A 20,781-nucleotide genomic window follows, 5' to 3' on the forward strand; every position below is an offset into this window, starting at 1 on the left:
TTTACAAAACACAGCCACATTGGACAAATTGAAATATACACACCTGATACACATACACACACCACTCCCACACACCCAATACAATATAAAATACACACCCACATCACCCACAAACCCTTACGACAACAAATCACGAACGAAAGCCAGAGAGAGACAGCACCAGCAAGAACAACAGCATCCACAGGCACATAACACCATCACCCACAGAACTTCCACGCACCTCACACAACACCCCACTACATATCAGCACACATCACCCCACACTCCACCCCACACATCACCTACACCACCCCATGGCACGGCAAAGACACCCCAGGTTCTCGGAGGAGGAGCTCAGGGTCATGGTGGAGGAAATCGTCCGGGTAGAGCCACAGCTATTCGGAGCACAGGTGCAGCACACATCCATTGCAAGGAAGATGGAGCTATGGCGAAGAATAGTGGACAGGGTCAACGCGGTGGGACAGCACCCAAGAAATCAGGAGGACATCAGGAAGAGGTGGAACGACCTACGGGGGAAGGTGCGTTCTGTGGTCTCAAGACACCACCTGGTGGTTCAGAGGACTGGCGGCAGACCCCCACCTCCTCCCCCACAACTAACAACATGGGAGGAGCACGTCTTGGCGATTCTGCATCCTGAGGTCCTCGCAGGAGTAGGTGGAGGAATGGACTCTGGTAAGACAAATCTTAACTATTACATCCCCCACCCTACCTGCATGCCAACACATACCCCCACCCTCACCCCCAGCACTCCAACTCCTCACATATGTCCCAACATCACAAACCACCCATCCCAACACCAAGCCCTGCATGCAACAACAAAGCATGGACACCCATCACTAAAGCATGCCCACTGCACATACCCATACACCCCCCTAAACCATCATCACACAAGGTCCCACACAGGAATGCAAGCACTGGGGTACACGGTCACCCACCCATTGCACACCATGCCACACACAGATGTAATAAACATCCTTTTATAACCCTGCAGGACCCCTACCCAATGTCACCGGACAGGAGGGTCCACACATGTCCACACCACCAACAGAAGAGGCCCACAGTGATGACAGCACCCCTGTCCAACTGGATCTAGATGACCAGCACGGCCCATCGGGGACCTCGGGACAGTCAGTTCTCCTCACACAGTCACAGGCCACTACAGAGCTTCCCCCCTCTGGAAACACCAGCACAGCACCCACCCAGCGGGCCCATACATCCGTCCCCAGGACACGTCAACCAGCTGTGTGTCCACCACTACAGGGAACCCAGGCTAACCCACCACCCCAACAACAACAACAACAACAGGGACCTGGGGGCAGTGGCAGTGGGCACACGGTCCAGGGGATGGAGGCCCAGGAACAGAGGGGAACTGGGAGGGCTGCTGTGCAACAGGGGACAGGCCAAGGGAACCCACTCTCCACGAGGCCCTCTCCTCCATCATGGGAGCCTACCACCACTCCCAGGAGACGATGGCAACGGTACTTGCCAAGTCTCAGGAGACCCAGCGCCTGCAGGAGGAACAGTATATGGGCTTCAGGGAGGAACTTAGAACCATCAGCTCCACCCTGGGCACCATCGTAGGGGTGCTGAAGGAAGTACTCAATACCAGGAGGGACACTGTGGTACTACAAGGGGCCCCTGACACTAGCACGGACGATGAACTGCCCACCACCGCATGTGTTTCAGAAGTGCAGACAACACTCTGGACAACACGTTGGAAAACATAGGCTGGGACATCCCTGATGCTATGGCCACTGTTGTTTGAAATGACCCACTTGCAAGGAAATGGAGCACTGACAGCACCTGCACTTGAGGGGGGATTCCTATGGGATGGCGGATTGCTGACATCAGGTCTGGCTCCAACTGGGTACACAGTTCCTGGATTGTGGCACGGTCAAGCCTGTATGTGATAATCACATGTCTTTCCTCCATTGTCGACAGGTCCACCAATGGTCGGTACACCGGAGGATGCCGCCATCTCCTCACATGTCCCAGCGGACGGTGCCTATGAAGGACAACAGCGAGCACAGAGTCAAACAACTCAGAGGAACGTACCCACAGTTTACACAGAACACCATTCATACACAAAAAGTGGCCTGTATGTGTGTTGAGTCTAGGCCTAGGTATGTGTGATGCAGTTGAAAACGAAGCCTTATGGGCCCCTGAAATGGCGGCTGTCTGACCTGTAAAGTGGGACAATGGGATGTGAGGTAACTGCGCTGGCGTTGTACTCCGTCGCTGTAGGCGGTCAAAGACCGCGGGGCAATGCTGCATTGGTTAACATTGGACCCTATGGGTCCCAGAAGCCAATGACGATGTACGCCGGCGGTGACGGTACGCACTGCCGCGGACGTGACTGTCATTTTCTATCTGTTGAATCACTCGATACCTGATCTTCGACAGGAGAGGACGTACACTGCAAGTGCTGCTGTGACCTCGGTCTGGAAGAGACAATGGCTCGAGTGTCTGGGAAAAGGGCCCCTGCCTTCACATCGGAGGAGTTGGAGAAACTCGTGGATGGGGTCCTCCCCCAGTACACGCTACTCTACGGTCCTCCAGACAAACAGGTAAGTACACTGTGAGCATGCTGAATGGGCAATGCCTGTGTGGAGAGGGATGGATGTAAGAAGGAAGGGGGGAGAGTGCGGCGTGGATGAAACGACGGTGAATGCATGTGCCACATGGCAAGGGTAGGGATGGGGGCCAATCACTTTGACGGTGCAGTTGGTAATAACTTACTCTTCCCCCTGTACATTTCATGTAGGTCAGCGCCCACCAGAAAAAATATATTTGGCGTGCCATCCCCAACGATGTCCGGACCCTGGGGGTCTACCACAGACGGAGCACCCACTGCCGGAAAAGATGGGAGGACATTCGCCGCTGGAGCAAGAAGACGGCGGAGGCTCAGCTGGGGATGGTCTCCCAACGTGGGAGGGGTGCCCGTCACACCATGACCCCCCTGATGTTCAGGATCCTGGCGGTGGCCTACCCGGAGTTGGATGGGCGCTTGAGGGCATCACAGCAGCAACAAGGGGGTGAGTACACTCTCATTCTGCTGACTTTGCGCGCAGTGGAGGGGTCTGGGTGGGGGAGGTAGGCTGTGGGTTTCCTTAGGACAGGGCGAGTTCTGTAGGCAAGGTCCCTCCGTAATGCAGGCCATGCGGCACTCCACCCCACCTCTGTAGAGTGCCAAGTACACCTAGTCATGCCCCTGTGTCATCTATGTGTGTAGATGTCGTCCATAGCCTTGTTGCCCATTTCCCAGGAATTGAACAGTGGAGCCCAAGAGCGCAGCGTAGTGCAGGGGGCTTCTGTGTTTGGCGTGTCCGCCAATGGTAGCGGTAATGCATACACTCAACATGTCTTTCTTCTGTCTCCCCCCCTCTTTTTGTGGTCTCCCTGTTCTTGTGTGCATTAGCATCATCAGGCGGAGGAGCAGTGGCACCAGAGCACCAGGGGGCTGCATCCCACATGGCCATGGAGGGCCACACTACAGACTCGGACTTCACCAGTGGGACGGCGTGCGAGGGGACCTCCACGGCGGGGACAGGAGCTGAGACCAGTGACACGGACTTGTCCTCTGATGGGAGCTCCCTTGTGGTGGCGGCAACATCTGTGCCACCCCCATCTACAGGTACAGCCGCCACCACCCCTTCCAGCACCGCCCTCCCAGCAGCCCCTCAGCCTTCGCCCCGTGCCCGCTCACCCAGGAGGGTGGGCATCACCTTCGCCCCAGGCACCTCAGGCCCTGCCCCAGTCACCCCTGCTGCCCTGAGTGAGGAGGCCATTGACCTCCTCAGTCCCTCACTGTTGGGCAGTCTACCATTTTGAATGCCATCCAGGGTGTAGAAAGGCAGTTGCAACAAACAAATGCATTCCTGGAGGGCATTCATTCTGGTCAGGCGGCCCTCCAGCGAGCTTTTCAGACTCTGGCCTCAGCACTGATGGCAGCCATTGTCCCTGTGTCTAGCCTCCCCACTCCAACTTCCTCCACCCCAACCCAATCCCCTGTACCTCAGCCTATCCCAAGCACACCTACAGACCAGCATGCACACACGTCAACACACAAGGGAAGCTCAGGCAAACATAAGCACCACACATCCCACAGGTACTCACGCAAGCATCACACACATGCAGACACACCAACATCCACTGCCTCCACTGTGTCCCCCTCCTCCTCGTCTCCCTCCTCCCTACCTGTCTCGTCTACACTCACACCTGCATGCACTACCTCTACAGCCACTACGTCCCTCTCCAGCACACCCACCACCACACCCCGCTCACGTGCAGTCACCACCCCCACTACCATTCACACGTCTCCTGTATCCTCTCTCAGTGTGTCTGTGACGCCACCTCCCAAGATACACAAACGCAGGCACACACTCACCCAACAGCCATCCACCTCACGACAGCCACCAGCGCATGCACCTTCACCCAAAGTCAGCAAACGAACACCTCCTACAACCACCACCTCTTCCTCCACTCCCAAACCCCCTCCAGCTACCCGTCCCAGTGTGTCAAAAAAACGTTTCCTGTCCAACCTTGACCTCTTTCCCACACCTCCCCCACCCCTTCCGTCTCATAGGTCCCGAACTAGCACCTCAGCCACAACATCTCCGGTACCAGTGGTGCCTGTAATCACTGGAATCTGGAGTGCACCGGCCACCAGGGCAGCCAGTGTGGCACGGAGCCACAGCACAGATAGTCCCCCACCTGTGAAGCATCAGAAGTTGGCCAGTGCCCGGCGGGAGAGAGGGAAGACTCCAGCCACCAAAGCTGCTCCCAGGGGTTCCGGTGGGAGTGTGGAGTCAGCTGTGACACCTACCAAGGTGGGGAAGGGTCACAAGAAACCCGGCAAGTCTGGGAAGAGCAGCACGGTTGAGAAGACCGCCACCATCCCCGCTGCCCAGGAGGCCACCTCCAGCACCAGCCCAGCTGCCCAGGACCGCCAGCACAAGCCTAGCTGCCCAGGACAGGACCACCAGCACAAGCCCACCTGCCCAGGACAGGCACGCCAGCACCAGCCCAGTGCCCAGGACAGGACCGCCAGCACCAGCCCACCTGCCCAGGACAGGCCCGCCAGCACCAGCCCAGCTGCCCAGGACAGGACCGCCAGCACCAGCCCAGCTGCCCAGGACAGGCCCACCAGCACCAGCCCACCTGCCCAGACAGGCCCGCCAGCACCAGCCCAGCTGCCCAGGACAGGACCGCCAGCACCAGCCCAGCTGCCCAGGACAGGACCGCCAGTACCAGCCCACCTGCCCAGGACAGGACCGCCAGCACCAGCCCACCTGCCCAGGAGGCCACCGCCAGCACAGGCCCAGCTGCCCAGGAAGCCACCGCCAGCACAGGCCCAGCTGCCCAGGAGGCCACCGCCAGCACAGGCCCAGCCGCCCAGGAGGCCAACGCCAGCACAAGCCCCGCTGGGCCATGAAGGACCGCCAGCACAAGCCCCGCTGGGCCATGAAAGACCTCCAGCAAAAGCCCCGCTGGGCCATGAAGGACCACCAGCAGCTGAGTCCCTGCAATGGAGACCGCCGCCTCCAGCACCGCTGAACAGGGCACCGCCGCCTCAAGCACCGCTGAACAGGGCACCGCCGTCTTAAGCACCGCTGAACAGAGCACCGCCATCTCAAGCACCGCTGAACAGGGCACCGCCGTCTCAAGCACCGCTGAACAGGGCACCGCCGTCTCAAGCACCGCTGAACAGGGCACCGCTGTTTCAAGCACCGCTGGCCCATGAGCAGCAAGGGCACTGACACAACTGAGTCCGTCACTGGGTGAATGATGCACTCTGGGCACAAAGCCCCCTCCAGAACCAGTGGAGAAAGGCATCCACTACCTCAGTCCTTAGCAGGATGAAGCACTCTCCGCACCATGCCCCCTCCAGAACCAGTGGAGAAAGGCATCCACTACCTCAGTCCTTAGCAGGATGAAGCACTCTGGGCACCATGCCCCCTACAGAACCAGTGGAGAAAGGCATCCACTACCTCAGTCCTTAGCAGGATGAAGCACTCTGGGCACCATGCCCCCTCCAGAACCAGTGGAGAAAGGCATCCACTACCTCTGTCCTTAGCAGGATGAAGCACTCTGGGCACAAAGCCCCCTCCAGAACCAGTGGAAAAAGGCATCCACTACCTCAGTCCTTAGCAGGATGAAGCACTCTGGGCACCATGCCCCCTCCAGAACCAGTGGAGAAAGGCATCCACTAACTCAGTCCTTAGCAGGATGAAGCACTCTGGGCACAAAGCCCCCTCCAGAACCAGTGGAGAAAGGCATCCACTACCTCAGTCCTTAGCAGGATGAAGCACTCTGGGCACCATGCCCCCTCCAGAACCAGTGGAGAAAGGCATCCACTACCTCAGTCCTTAGCAGGATGAAGCACTCTGGGCACAAAGCCCCCTTCAGAACCAGTGGAGAAAGGCATCCACTACCTCTGTCCTTAGCAGGATGAAGCACTCTGGGCACCATGCCCCTTCCAGAACCAGTGGAGACTGTCATCCACTTGAGAGACTGTGGCTTTGCACTCCCCAGGATTGAACAGTGGGCAACCCACCCACTGTAGAGACTTGTGAGACTGTGGCTTTGCATTCCCCAGGATGGAACAGTGGGCAAACCACCCACTGTAGAGACTTGAGAGACTGTGGCTTTGCACTACCCAGGATTGACCAGTGGGCAAACCACCCACTGTAGAGATTTGTGAGACTGTGGCTTTGCACTCCCCAGGATTGAACAGTGGGCAAACCACCCACTGTAGAGACTTGAGAGACTGTGGCTTTGCACTCCCCAGGATTGAACAGTGGAAAAACCACCCACTGTAGAGACTTGGGAGACTGTGGCTTTGCACTCCCCAGGATTGAACAGTGGGCAAACCACCCACTGTAGAGACTTGAGAGACTGTGGCTTTGCACTCCCCAGGACTGAACATTGGGCAACACACCCACTGTAGAGACTTGTGAGACTGTGGCTTTGCACTCCCCAGGATGGAACAGTGGGCATGTGACCCCCTCGTGGATTTGGCATTGTGCACTCAAGCGGCTGAGGTGCCCCCCCTTTTCCTCCCCCTGAGGTGCCTGTTTAGTTGCTCTCTGATGGCCCTGCAGTGTTCTCTCCGTCATGGCCGGGGATCTCGCCCATACCGTGTGGTCCCAGTGTTCCACGGACTTTATTAGAGCACTACCTGGACTACTATGCTTGGTTTATATTTTGTACATGATGTATATATATATTTCTGCCTACTTGCTTTTATAGATTACAATGGTTACACTCATTTTCTATTGTCTTTGCATTCTTTTGGGGGGTTTGGGAGGTGTAACTGTGATGTATTGATATGCATTAGTGTGTGTGTTGTAGTGCGTGAGGGCGGGGGTGTTGCGTGTGTATGTCCCTGTTTTTTTTCCCTCCCCTGTGTCGTAGGTGCAGTACTCACTGTGGTCTTCGCCGCCCGCGTTCGTGCTCCTGGTAGAGGAGCAGGAAGACTATTGCAGGTAGAATTTGGAGTTCCGGATCCATGGCGTCCTCGTTCCTCGTGGGGTGTGTAGAGGTGAGCGTTTTTCGTTCGGTATTCCTGTTTCCGCCGTGTTTTTATCCGCGGTGAATCCGCCCCGGAAAAGGTGGCGGATTGGCCTGTCATAATAGTGTGGGCGTTACATTGTCCTCGGCCTGTTTGTTGGCGGTGACCGCCAAGCTGTTTGTTTGTACCGCCGTGGCGGTCGGAGTGTTAAAGTGGCTGTCTTTGTTGGCGGTTTCCGCCACAGTCGTAATAGCAAATTTATTTCCGCAGGCCTGTTGGCGGTCTTACCACCGCCTTATCACCGTCTGCCAGGGTTGTAATGACCACCATATACTATAGATTTGGGCCAATTGATTGTATACCCTGAGTATTTACTAAAACTATTAAGGATATCCAGCAGTCTATAAATTGAGGGGCGTGGTGACGACATGTCCAAAAGAACGTCGTCGGCATATAGAGATATTTTGTCTTCCCACTCTTCTGTCCACCGCAATCCGCGGATCAGGGGATCCCGACGGACCCAGGTCGCTAGTGGTTCCAATATTAGGGCAAATATTAATGGTGATAGCAGGCAAACCTGTCTGGTCGCCCACCTGAGTGGGAATGCATGAGAGGTTATGGAATTTACATCCACCTGTCCCAGGGGCTCAGCATACAGCAGCCGCACCCAGGCAAGAAATTTGGGGCAGAAGCCAATGCGTTCTAATACTGCAAAGAGCTATGGCCATTCAATGGTGTCATAGGACATTTGGGCGTCCAGTGACAGAATTACTGCATCCTCATGGATTCTTCCCGCATGTGCCAATATTCCATGGAGTAACACAGATTCAGGGCTGTGTTTCTGCCTGGCATGGAGTTGGATTGATCGGGATGGCTTAGTTTCATGATTATCTGTATGAGACACAGAGCCAGTAATTTGGCCAGGATTTTGGCCTCTGCACTGATGAGGAAGATTGGTCTATAAGAAGAGCAGTGTTCTGGTGGTCTACCATCCTTGTGTACAACAACTATAGAGGTCAATCTCTCGTCTCAGGGGAGAATACCCTTTTCATAGCACTCCTTATACATCTCTAAGAGATACAGTGCTACCAGGCTATGGTAAGTTTAAACAAGTCAATGGGGAGTCCGTTAAGCCCCATTGCTTTACCTGAGTTTATTGTACAACTCACTGAGCTATTTCCTCCTGTGTGAGGTTGTTATCCATGAAGGACCTGTCTTCCTCTGAGAGAGTCAAGAGTTGTAAGTCTGGGAGGAGACTGCGGGAGTCATCCGCTGTAGCGTACAGACCAGGGAGTAGAGGCGGGCACAGTAATCTGCAAACGTATTTGCAATTTCTTGGGGGTCCTTTATGGGGTCTCCCCCATCTGGGCAGAGGCTCGGAACCCATCGGCTGGCCCTCTCCCTTTTACTAACCATGCTAGGAGCTTCCTTACCTTATCCCCTACCCCATACACTTGAAGTTGGGTTGGCGGTGTTCTGCTGAGGGTGCGCTGCTGGCTGTAGCAGCACCCCTGCATGTTCCCTGCCAGAAGACCTACTTACGCAAGGTAAGTCAGGCTTCTGACAAGGGGGGTGGGAGGGTATGGGTTGTTGTGTGTGTGTGTCTGAGTGTGTGCATGAATGTGTGAGTGTGTGTATAAATGCGTCTGCGTGTATTGTTTGCATGGGTCTATGCGTGTGAGTGAAAGTGTGTAAGAATGGTGAAGTGAGTGCGTGTCTGCATGTCAGTGTGATTGTGTGTAAGAATGTGTGCGAGCATGTCTGGAAGTATGCGTGTATGCCAGTGTGAGTGACTGGGTGTATGCGTGGTGCGTGTCTGTGGGTGTGTGCATGTATGGGGTGTGGGGGGGCGAGTGAGAGGATCGGGGTGGGGGAGTGTGTGTTTCGATCGGAGGGGGTGGGTGGTGTGTTTGAATGTCAGTGGTGGGGGGTTAGTGTGTATAGGGTGTGGGGGCTTTGGATAGAGGGGGTGGAGGGTGTCAAGTGAGTGTTGGGGGGTGGGGGAGCCACCTACCAGTGACAGGGAAGGAATTCCCTGTCACCGGTAGGGCCTACCGCCATGGCTTTCGTGGCGTTGCCACCAAAGCCATGTGGTAGGCAGGTTCATAATGCCGCCGGTGGTACAGTGCTGGCCGCCGGGCTGGAGATCCTGAGAACATGGTGAGAAACCCAACCCGATGGCAAAGCCGCTGCAGTTCCAGAAAGAAAAAATGCCAAGCGTTTGGGCAAAGAGTCAAAAGGAAAGTCAGAGGACGATGAAGACGTGGGCAATAGAGAGATGCCAAAACATCACGTGAGTACGGGAAGGGGTGGGAACACTGACAATGAGCAGTCGTCATGGTGCAGCATGTAGCCTTAAAGTCAATGTGGTCCACCCTTAAAGGGGTCAGCACCCAGCACACCACCTAAACGGTGCGGCATGCCTGAAAGTCTGTTCTGCAGAGAGTCTTGCCCTGTGACCTTGAATAATTCTTAAACAAATTGCTTTAAATACCATTTCCCTTTAATTTATTTTTAATGCGGATGACATGTGGGAGTCTACTACACACAATTTAAAGAGAAATGTTGTGTTTGTGTTTCATAAAACATCCATAAAAAAGTTTCTTTCAGATCAAAACAGGACCTCCCATATAAGAAATGGGAAGGGGTCACAGAGATTATTTGCAGTAATGTTAGTGAGCTACTGCTGTGTTACAATATTAAAAACACGTCTCTATCCCTAAACATTGGATTTAACAGTTTTAGAATTTGGACGAGTGTGTCTGTGTACTGTCAGTGACCTGACCTAAAACGGCATGAAAGAGATGAAATTGGACCAGAAGTTCAAAGTTGGTCCAAACAGGGGGCCCATAATACATTCAGCCCTGGTCCCCCAAAATCCTTAAAATGTTCCTGATTTGGACTTTCCAGCTCTCTGCTCTAATACCCTTTTCACCCACCCATCACTTCCCTGCCACTTTTACTTGTGTTATGCATAGTCTCGGGTGCAGGGGAGAGGTCTGAGGTTTATGCCTAATGGTGGCTTCTAGTGGCACCTAGGGTTTTCACTTTTACCAGAGAGAAATACCGGCTACTTCCTCATGTTTTAAATCATGTAAAAGCCCAAACCTGATTCCTAAATAGAACTTTACAGAAAATCTTCTTTATCAATCTAAACATGGCGTTTCTCTTTTTATACTTTAATTATCATTAAGGGAACTCTGGAACACTTTTTACATTGCTTTCTTATATATTACTGTTCAAAGTATGTTTAGATCAGTGCTTAATTTGTGCTTGTTGTTTCCGGTGTGGAGCACCAGCACTTATTTTTGAGGGCTGGCACTTATTTTTCTGCCTCAAGCATTTACTGCTAGCAAAAGGCACATATGGGGAAGACAGAGGATGAGAAAAACGAAAAAGCATCACAATGGGAGAAGGCAGAAAGCTGCAAGAGTGAACTGAAGGGGCAGGGAGTGGCTTTAATTGGATTGAAGAGGCGGGAGATGGCTTCAGGATTAAGCTGCCTCAATAGTCTGTGTTCGCACATTTAATTGCAGCAGCCGCATGTTTAAGAGGAGGGCTTTGGGCACCAGCACATTTTCATCTACGAATTAAGCACTGGTTCAGATAAAAGGAAAAAATATTGGCTTTAGGAGTTTTCCTAATTTTTTGTTCCAGCTGGGACATTAAAATACTGATCATGCAGATACAACATGCCTAGGTAGCAAGCATGGTAGCACCAAGTGAGAGTACTGGGGGTTAGAGCTGAAGATTAATGTGCTCTATTGTAGCTCCCTGTACCGTGATGGGTGGTGCCAGATCAAGGCAGGGCATGACCTTGATGATGGAAAATCATTCACAAAGGAAGGGAAGGGGCTAGATGAAGGCAAGCCATCAGGAAAAGAAATCCTTTCTACTTCTTTAGGGTCGAGCCTGCGAGTGCATGCATCTCGCTTGCGAGACTGTTGCATCCAGTAAAGGGCTTGGCGTACGCCTGTCGCTCACCATTTGTTGGTTTATGTGGCACTCTTCTTTACAGCCTCGTAATTCGTAAAGGTTTGCCTGCCATCATTCCTCTGTGTGGAGCAGGGATCAAGCACTAATTGATTCAACGTAATTAGTGCCTGTCCTCTGCTCCCGACATGATTAAAGTACTATTTCATTATTTTTTTAACTTTTAGTTCCCTGCAAACAGAAGGCTTGTGACTGGCAAAAACGTGCCCAAAATTGCAAAGTTTTATTTTTTGAAGCTAACTTTCTTTTATTTTGCCAAGTCGTATTTTTTCCCACTCCGCTGCTAAAGCTGATATTGGGCCTGATTCTAACTTTGGAGGACGGTGTTAAACCGTCCCAAAAGTGGCGGATATACCACCTACCGTATTACGAGTCCATTATATCCTATGGAACTCGTAATACGGTAGGTGGTATATCCGCCACTTTTGGGACGGTTTAACACCGTCCTCCAAAGTTAGAATCAGGCCCATTATGTTGTATACTAGAAGACAAATGCTTTGCCAGGCTTGAGTATTGACCTTTCTTCAACAATAAGTGCTAATGGCCTTCACATAATCGATATTTAAAGTCATTACAGGGCTGGGCGCTATAAGGCTAGAGTGAAGCATTTCATTTCAACCCTGGAGAGGGCTCCCGCGCTGCCAGCCTCTGCCTACTCATCCAGCCAAGCTCATTCCTGGCCGCTGACGCTGAAAAACCCCAAAGTGAAAGTGGTACTGTGGGCAGGCCAACGCCACCAGATTCTAGGTTAGAGTTATTATGAGGCCTCCAGAATAGGACAAAAAGAACGCTCTCTTTATCCAGTCTTGAATCTCGAAGAATCAACAATAAAAGCCATTCAAGAATGTCCCTTTGTTTGATGAGTTCTGTTTGGGCATTGAGGCCTACTGTGACGTTATTCAGGGGATGGACACTTTATAAAGCTTGCCCTTCTTGAAATGGTGAAGATGGTAGCAAGACAGGAATGACCTCTTGTGAAAATGAGAAAACAAAGGTTAAATCCACTGCTAGTTCTATCTAATAGTACAAATATCCGAGGCTTTTATGTCTGTTATTGAACAATCTGGAAATAAAATGCAGCCACAGTAGAATGCATACAAATGCAGACCGTTTCTACAGCACCTAAACCGAAGTCTGTCAAGGCACCTCTGCGAACAATGCAAATACACTGAAAGGCTGGAAGGGTAAGGACAGACGTGGGCACATGTTAAGAATTTATGATACCAGTCACGCGGTGACTGCCCTTTCAGAAGCTCAAACGTGTGACAGTATCTCGACTGACTTCGGGAACGCCCAAGGCAGAACTTGCCTCTTTCATCGACGTTATCTTGTGCAAAATAATTTCATGTATAATAATTTTTTTGTGTGTTTGCAAAATATCACTACTCTGAGGCAGTTCATGTACGCCTGGCATAATTTCCTTTCCTCTGTGTGGAGCAGGGATCAAGCACTAATTTATTCAACTTAACATAGTGCCCGTCTGCTGCTCCTTACATGATTGAGGTACTATTTAATTCTTTTTTTTAACGTTTAGTGCCCTGCAAACAGAAGGCATGCAATTGGTGGCAAAAACGTGCCCAAAATTGCAAAGTTTTTTCTTTTAAAGCTAGCTTTCTTTTACTTTACCAAGTTGTCTTTTCTCACTTCCAACTCATGTTTTCTTTTGTTTTTGCTCATGGGTGCTCTTCTCAAAAGATGACAATTAACTTGTTTGAAATATTGCAAAGTGACAGTGTTTCTTTTATTATGTGTAATCTCTGAAATTATGCTCTAACACATAATCATGCAGTACACCCTAATCCACCCCACTCAAATCTGCACAACTACAATCCACCCCAATCCAACCCATTTTACCTCAAGCCAATCCATTTCACTCCAATCCAGTCAACTCCAACCCACCCCAATTTAATCTGCCCCAATCCAATTCACCCCACTTGAATCAAAAACAATCTGCACCACTCCAAAGCAATCTGCCCTACTCCAATTCATCTCACTCTAATCGAAATCAATCTGCACCACTCCAAAGCAATATGCCCCAATCCAATCCAAAACAGTCTGCACCACTCCAAAGCATCCTACCCCACTCCAGTTTTCCCCGCTCCAATCCAAAACAATCTGCCCCACTCCAATCCAAAACCATCTGCACCATTCGAAAGCAATCTGCCCCACTCCAGTTTGACCCACTCCAATCCAAAACAATCAGCCCCACTCCAACCCAAAACAATCTGCACTACTCCAATCCGTCCTACTCCAATCCATCCTACTCCAATCCAAAACAATCTACCCCGCTCCAATTTGCCCCACTCCATTCCAAAACAATCTGCCCGAATCCTATCCAAAACAATCTGCCTCACTCTAATCCAAAAATAACCTGCTCCACTCCAATACAAAACAATCTGCCCCACTCCAATCAAAAGCAATATTCCCCACTCCAGTCCAAAACAATCTGCCCCACTCCAATCCAAAATAATCTGTCTCACTCCAATCTAAAACAATCTGCCCCACTCCAATCTGCCCTCTCCAATCCAATACAATCTGCCCCACTCTAATCTGACCAACTCCAATCCAAAGCAATCTGCCCCACTCCAGGCCTGCCCTCTCCAGTCCAAAACAATCTGCCCCACACCAATCTGTCCCACTCTGTTTCAAAACAATCTTCCCTTTCCAATTCGGTCCACTCCAATCCAGCCCAGTCCAATCCAAAACAGTCTGTACCACTTCAATCCTAAACAATCTGCCCCACTCAAAACCAGAACAATCTGCCCCACTCCTATCCAAAACAATCTTCCCCTCTCCAATCCGCCCTAATCCAATCTTTCCCACTCCAATTCAAAACAATTTGCCCCACTTCAATCCAAAAAAATCTACCTCACTCCAATCCGTCTCACTCCAATCCAAAACAATCTGCCCCACTCCAATTCAAAACAATCTGCCACACCCCAATCGAAACGAAGCTGCCCCACTCCAGTCCAAATCAATCTGCCCCACTCAAACCTACCCCACTTCAATCTGCCCACTCCAATCCAAAACAATCTTCCCCACTCCAATCCACCCCACTCCAAACTGCCCCACTCTAATCCAAAACACTCTGCCCCACGGCAATCTGCCCCACTCCAATCCAAAACAATTCGCCCCACTCCAATTCAAAACAATATGCCCCACCCCAATCCAAAAGAAGCTGCCCCACTCCAGTCCAAAGCAATCTGCCCCACTCCAATCTACCCCACTTCAACCTGCCCACTCCAATCCAAAACAATCTTCCCCACTCCAATCCACCCCAATCCAAACTGCCACACTCCAATCCAAAACACTCTGTCCCACTGCAATCTGCCCCACTCCAATCCAAAACAATTCGCCCCACTTCAACCCAACATAACCTGCCCCACTCCAATCCATTTCAATCTGCCCCACTCCAATCTGCCCCACTTTAATCCAATACACCTCACTCCACTTCATTCCACCTCACCCCAGTCCAACCCACTCCATCCAAATTCACCCCACTACAATCAACCACAATCCAACCCACTACAACCTAGTCCACCCCATTCATATCCAATCCACCCTAATCCAAACCAGTCCAATCTACCCCACTACAATCCAATACACCTCACTCCAATACACCACACCTCAATCCACTCCAGTCCAGGACACCCCACTCAAGTCCACCCCACTCCACTCCAATCCAATCCATCCCACTTCAATACAACCCACCCCACCTCACTCCACTCCAACCCCACTCCAACCCACCCTGATTCAACCCACCACAATCCAACCATCCCATTACACTCCAGTGATCCACCCTACTCCAATCCAACCCACCCCACTCAAACCCACCCTAATCAAGCCCACCGCTACCCAATCCACCTCACTCCAACACAATCCACTTCACTCCAGTGCAATCCACTCTAATTCACTCCACTCAGACCAGTCCACATTAATCCACCCTTCTCCAGTCAAATCACTCCAAACCTCCTAATACACCCCACTTCAATCCAGTCCACCTCTCTCCAATCCAGTCCACTCATGCCAATCCTTTCCACCCCACACCAATCCATTTCACCCCACACTAATCCACCCCAATCCACTCCAATCCATCTCAATCCACCCCACCCCACCCCACCCCACCCCAGTTCAGTCCACCAACCCCATTCCAAATGAGTCCACCAGACTCCAATCCAATCCACCCATCACACCCTAATCTACCCCATCACACCCTAATCCACCCCATCTCAATCCAATCCACCCTACTCAACACAATCCACCTCACCTATCAAAGACGGGCCACAGAGACCAGAAAGTCCAGACAGTCTGCAAACTTATCTATCAGGGGTATTATGTTTTGCTTACATGCGGGGAGTTTCACCTTTGTGACATGTACACCTAGATACCTGAATCCCTCTTTGACAATCATCACATCTGAAGCTGTGTAGTCTTTCTTTTGATGCATTTGTTTGGAGGGACCCAGCGGAGTGAGAAAAGGTTGGGCACCAAGAAGGGAACATAACCTATGAGACCTCAGTTCATCTCTTCCTTTTTAGGTCAAGCCTACCAGAAAGAGAAACGGTCTGGTTGCAAAATACCTATAACTACTGTCTCCTTACCAATAACTTACATTGGGATTAAGGTCTTCCCATTGCTTACCATTAGTTGATTTATTCTATGCTTCTTAAACAATGGCTTGCCTTCTCTATCTTGTGTATGTTTCTGCCCTGGAACACAACTTCCTTACTTGGGTTCTTCCACTGCTCACTTTTAGGAATCTGTGAAAAAGTGGATTACTAGTTGAGGTGGATGTATAGACAACCACAAGAAATAATGTCACAATTCTTGTTAGGTCCAGTAAAGGTTTCAGAAATTTAAACCTGAGCTCAAACCCTGGTAGCTATAGCACAGAGAAGCCTGGCTTAAATAAAAAAAGAAATCTGTAATGCATCAAAATAGTTAAAACATTGAAACACAACAGCACAAAAATCTCACTTCAATTTCTAAAACTAGAAAATATTTTAATGAACATAAAGACATTAACAATTGAATAAGTTGAGCTGGAAATAAGGATTTGTAAAGGTTTGCATAAAAATAGCTTCAAGAACCACAGAGCACCAACTGTGGCTTTGGGTAAAGTGCCCCCCAACATGGGGGAGCGCGGCCTATTAGGGGACGGGGCCGTCGAGGCCCGACACTCCCCTACGCACTAGTGGTGCGAGGGGCTGGCCAGAAACTTCCGCCCTCACGGCTCGTGAGGCGTGGGTACGGACGTTAGAAAGAGGAATTGTAGCGGCTGCGTTGGCCGCTAGCTGGTTTCAGCCACTGCGTGCCGGTGGGAGGCTATTTAAGAGCCCCCCCAAGAAGGCTCGCCCTTCTTCTTTCGGACGCAGCGAGGTCGATGGGGGTTGAGCAGCAAGGGTACTCCTCCCATTCCTTTCAAATCGGGGCAGCTACGCTGGCGGCTACCGCGGGCCTGCCGGTGTCCAAGGTGAAGGGTATCGGTCGTTGGGCATCGGATTGCTATAGGCGGTACATTAGGCCTGAATTGGTATAGTCACAAAACTGGTTTCTGAATTATGATCTCCTCATGCTCTTTTCTTTTAGTTTCAGTGCAATGTCACCTCGTGTAGTATGGGTCTTGAGGCATTCGTTTGTTCGACGGGTGGCGGACATGGTGCAACAGCTCCTTGAGCCGAGTCCGGCGATGGTTCAAGGTGTGGCTTTTCGTTAGTGCGGAGTTGGCGGAGTGGGAATAGCCCAACTGCAACAGTTGGTCACATTAGAAAAAGGATTTGAGGGGCTCCAGTTCCCGGATCTCATCATTATTCACCTAGGAGGCAATGACTTAGTGCGAATGTGTCGCAAGGCACTGAGAGAAAAAATATTCATGGAGATCCCCAAATTGGCAAAACAATACCCAAACGCGGCTATTGCCTGGTCCCACATGGTGCCTTGACCCAAGTGGGGCGCAGGAATCAAATCTATAACAGTCAACGTCTCAGTACGCCGACTTAACGCAGAAATGGCTAAACTATGCCCTGGTCCAGGGTGTCTATGGAACATTCCTCACAAACTTTTGAAGGGCCTTCACATGTTTCACAAGGACATGGTGCATCTGTCGGATGCCGGTACCGATCAGTTCATTTATGACATGTGGTTTTTTGCTCGCAGTCTTTTCGCGGGTGGGGAGGGCGAAGGACCTTTGGGGCCCTGGTTGCCCTGCTGGCGGAAATTGAGGTATTAAAGTGACCTGAAACAACAGAGGGGTCCCCAAGGATGGGGCCCCGGGAGGACACCAGGGATAGAATCCTGAAGTTCTGAGGACAAGGAACAGTGTAGTCAGGGTAACCGCCCCTCCTAAGGATACAGGTGAGGTACGGGTCACTTGTGTGGTCCAATGGCGGTTCAGGACAGGAAGGGATCCTGTCAGAAAAAGATTTATGGTCACTAATTTGTATCTCATGATTTGTAAATATTTGTGTAATATTTTTATTAATGTGATTTATTACTTTATGCTAGGAGAATACTAAAGTTGTGTTAAAAAAAAACTTCTTCCAACAAGTAAGATTGTCGGTCTGCGTATAGCTGGTGGGGGGAGTGTGGGCTGTCTGGCGGTCTCCGGATCCTAGGGTAAAGCACCCCCCAACATGGGGAGCACGTCCCATTAGGGGACAGGGCCGCCGAGGCCCGACGCTCCCCTACGCACTAGTGGTGCGAGGGGCTGGCCAGAAACTTCCGCCCTCACGCCTCGTGAGGCATGGGGGCGGAAGTTGGACAGAAGAATCATAGCGGCTGTGTTGGCCGCTAGCTGGTTTCAGCTGCCGCGTGCCGTGGAGGGCTACTGAAGAGCTCTCCCAAGAAGGCTCGTCTTTCTTCTTTCGGACGCGGCGGCTGGAGTTTGCGGGGGCCCACAGTTGACCCACCCACCCTCTCCTTAATTTAGGTTGCGAAGAAAGGTATAAGTGGAAATTGAGGTATTAAAGTGACCTGAAAAAACAGAGGGGTCCCAGAGGATGGGGCCCCGGGAGGACACCAGGGATAGGATCCTGAAGTTCTGAGCCAACCTGCGGATGTACACACCAGATTAAGGGGTAAGGGAGCTCAGATCGCTGGGGGGGGCATGGGGCTCCAGCTCTTGGCCGCCCCGTTACACCCCAAGACTGATTGGTGTTTGGAGGGGGGGGGGCGGAACCCTGAGCGTGAGGACAAGGAACAGTGTAGTCAGGGCAACCGCCCCTCCTAAGGATACAGGTGAGGTACAGGTCACTTGTGTGGTCCAATGGTGGTTCAGGACAGGAAGGGATCCTGTCAGAAAAAGATTTATGCTCACTAATTTGTATCTCATGATTTGTAAATATTTATGTAATGTTTTTATTAATGTGACTTATGACTTTATGCTAGGAGAATACTAAAGTTGTGTTAATAAAAAACGTCTTCCAACAAGTAAGATTGTTGGTCTGCGTATAGCTGGTGGTGGAGAGTGGGCTGTCTGGTGGTCTCCGGATCCTATTGATTTTGGTAGACCTGGTCAAAAGTTAAGGCCAGAGTACATGCCCGGTAACACCTCGTCATCAATCAGATGCTGCTCTGCTTTAGCTCTAATGAAGCCTTCTACTTTTGTACTCAGAAATCTTTCTGGAAATTGGACCTCCTTCAGTCGGGCAAGCCGGCAAGTTGAAGCCGTCTGCAGATTCATCAATGGCAGCTGCATCTTTGGCGGTGATTACGGTCTCAGCTAGTTCTACAGGCATAAAGTTTGCAAAAAGTTTCTAAGTCCCACTTCCTGCAGTTTGGGGAAGGGAGAGTACACTCTAATACCTGCCAAGTGTCCAGAACCTGGGGGACACCACTTGGCAGTTAGGAGCTATGTTCCCTCTGTTTTTCTCTATGTGCGGCAATAAAACTACTGTCTTCACTGCTGCTAAGGCTGCATGCACTCAAGACAAGTGACAACTTATAAGCAAGCACATGTATTGTGCAAACTACTAAAGTGAGTGGAGTAGCAAGAGTGGTATGGGCCCTCATGCAAACCAGAGAAAAATGACTCGTCACCTCTGGTTTATTGTTAAAAGGCACTCATTACAATGGTGGAGTGCCCCCCTTGCACCCTCTGGGCACTAGTGCCACTGAATCTTGTGCCCTAATCATTCTACCTAGCATTCCTCTCTTTGTTGTCTCCATACTTCTCCTATCTTCTCCTTGCACCTTTTATCATCGATCACCACTTCCACTCTATCTCATGCATGTCCTTCTCTCCTTCCTCTCTTTTTTCGTTGCCCGTCTTACCATCCCCAGTTTTGTTTCTCACTTTCACTCTATCCATTTTCCCATCATCATGTCTCTTCTCACTTTAATCTTTGTTGTGTCATTCTCCCTACCTCAATCTCCCTCTAAACTCCCTATCTTCTCTCTCAATCCACCCTTTTTCTATCAAATCCACATCTTGACAATGCTTCTCTCTCACTCTTGTTTCTTTTCTTGCCTCCTACCTCTTTTGTGTCACCTCTTTTTTTTAATTATTTGTTCATATCATCCTTGCCTTTCCTCTTTCTTTCACTTCCTTTTTCCTCTCCTGACTACGATTTACTACACTTTCTTTCTTTACCTCCCTGTTTCTTTCATGTATTCTCTCTTTTTCTTTCACACTCAAATAGCTCAACCTCTCTTTAGATGCCCCCCTTTCTCTCTACACTCAAATATTCTGTCTTCCTTGCACTCTCCTCCAAATATCCCAGTTCTTTCCATATTTCTTTCTAATACCTGTGACCTTCTAGCTTTTTCTCATTTCAATTCCATATCTTTTGTTTATTTGCATTCCCTCTTGTCTTCTTTCTTATTTCTCTATACTTCAATCTGGATTTACATTCTAACTTTTCTATATACTCAGTCCATTTTCTTGTGCTGTCTCCCCTTCGTTTATCCTCTCTACTTCAAATCCAACTTGTATCCATCCCTCTACATTGCTCCTTTCCTTCCTTTCTTTTCCTCCTTGGTATCTTGCGTCTATATCTGCCCTCCTCAAGCTTGGCTCTGGTTTAGCTCGCTGTCCTGTTGGGCCGTCGAGCTCATAACGAGCTCAGCTTTCATGTGGCTTCTGTCTGGCATTCTGCCTCTACCCAGAATGTGTGCTACAGCCAGAGCTGCTGACTTTGGAACTGGGGACCCATGTCTGAGCCTGGGCTTCGGCTCACCATTCTGTGATTCTAGGCACATCACTTAATTTCCCCCTGCCTATAAAATAAATGTGAAATTGGTAATGTAGCTGGTGGTCATGTAATGCGCTCCAATAT

The sequence above is a fragment of the Pleurodeles waltl genome, chromosome 4_1 (assembly GCF_031143425.1).
Source record: "Pleurodeles waltl isolate 20211129_DDA chromosome 4_1, aPleWal1.hap1.20221129, whole genome shotgun sequence".
Taxonomy (NCBI): domain Eukaryota; kingdom Metazoa; phylum Chordata; class Amphibia; order Caudata; family Salamandridae; genus Pleurodeles; species Pleurodeles waltl.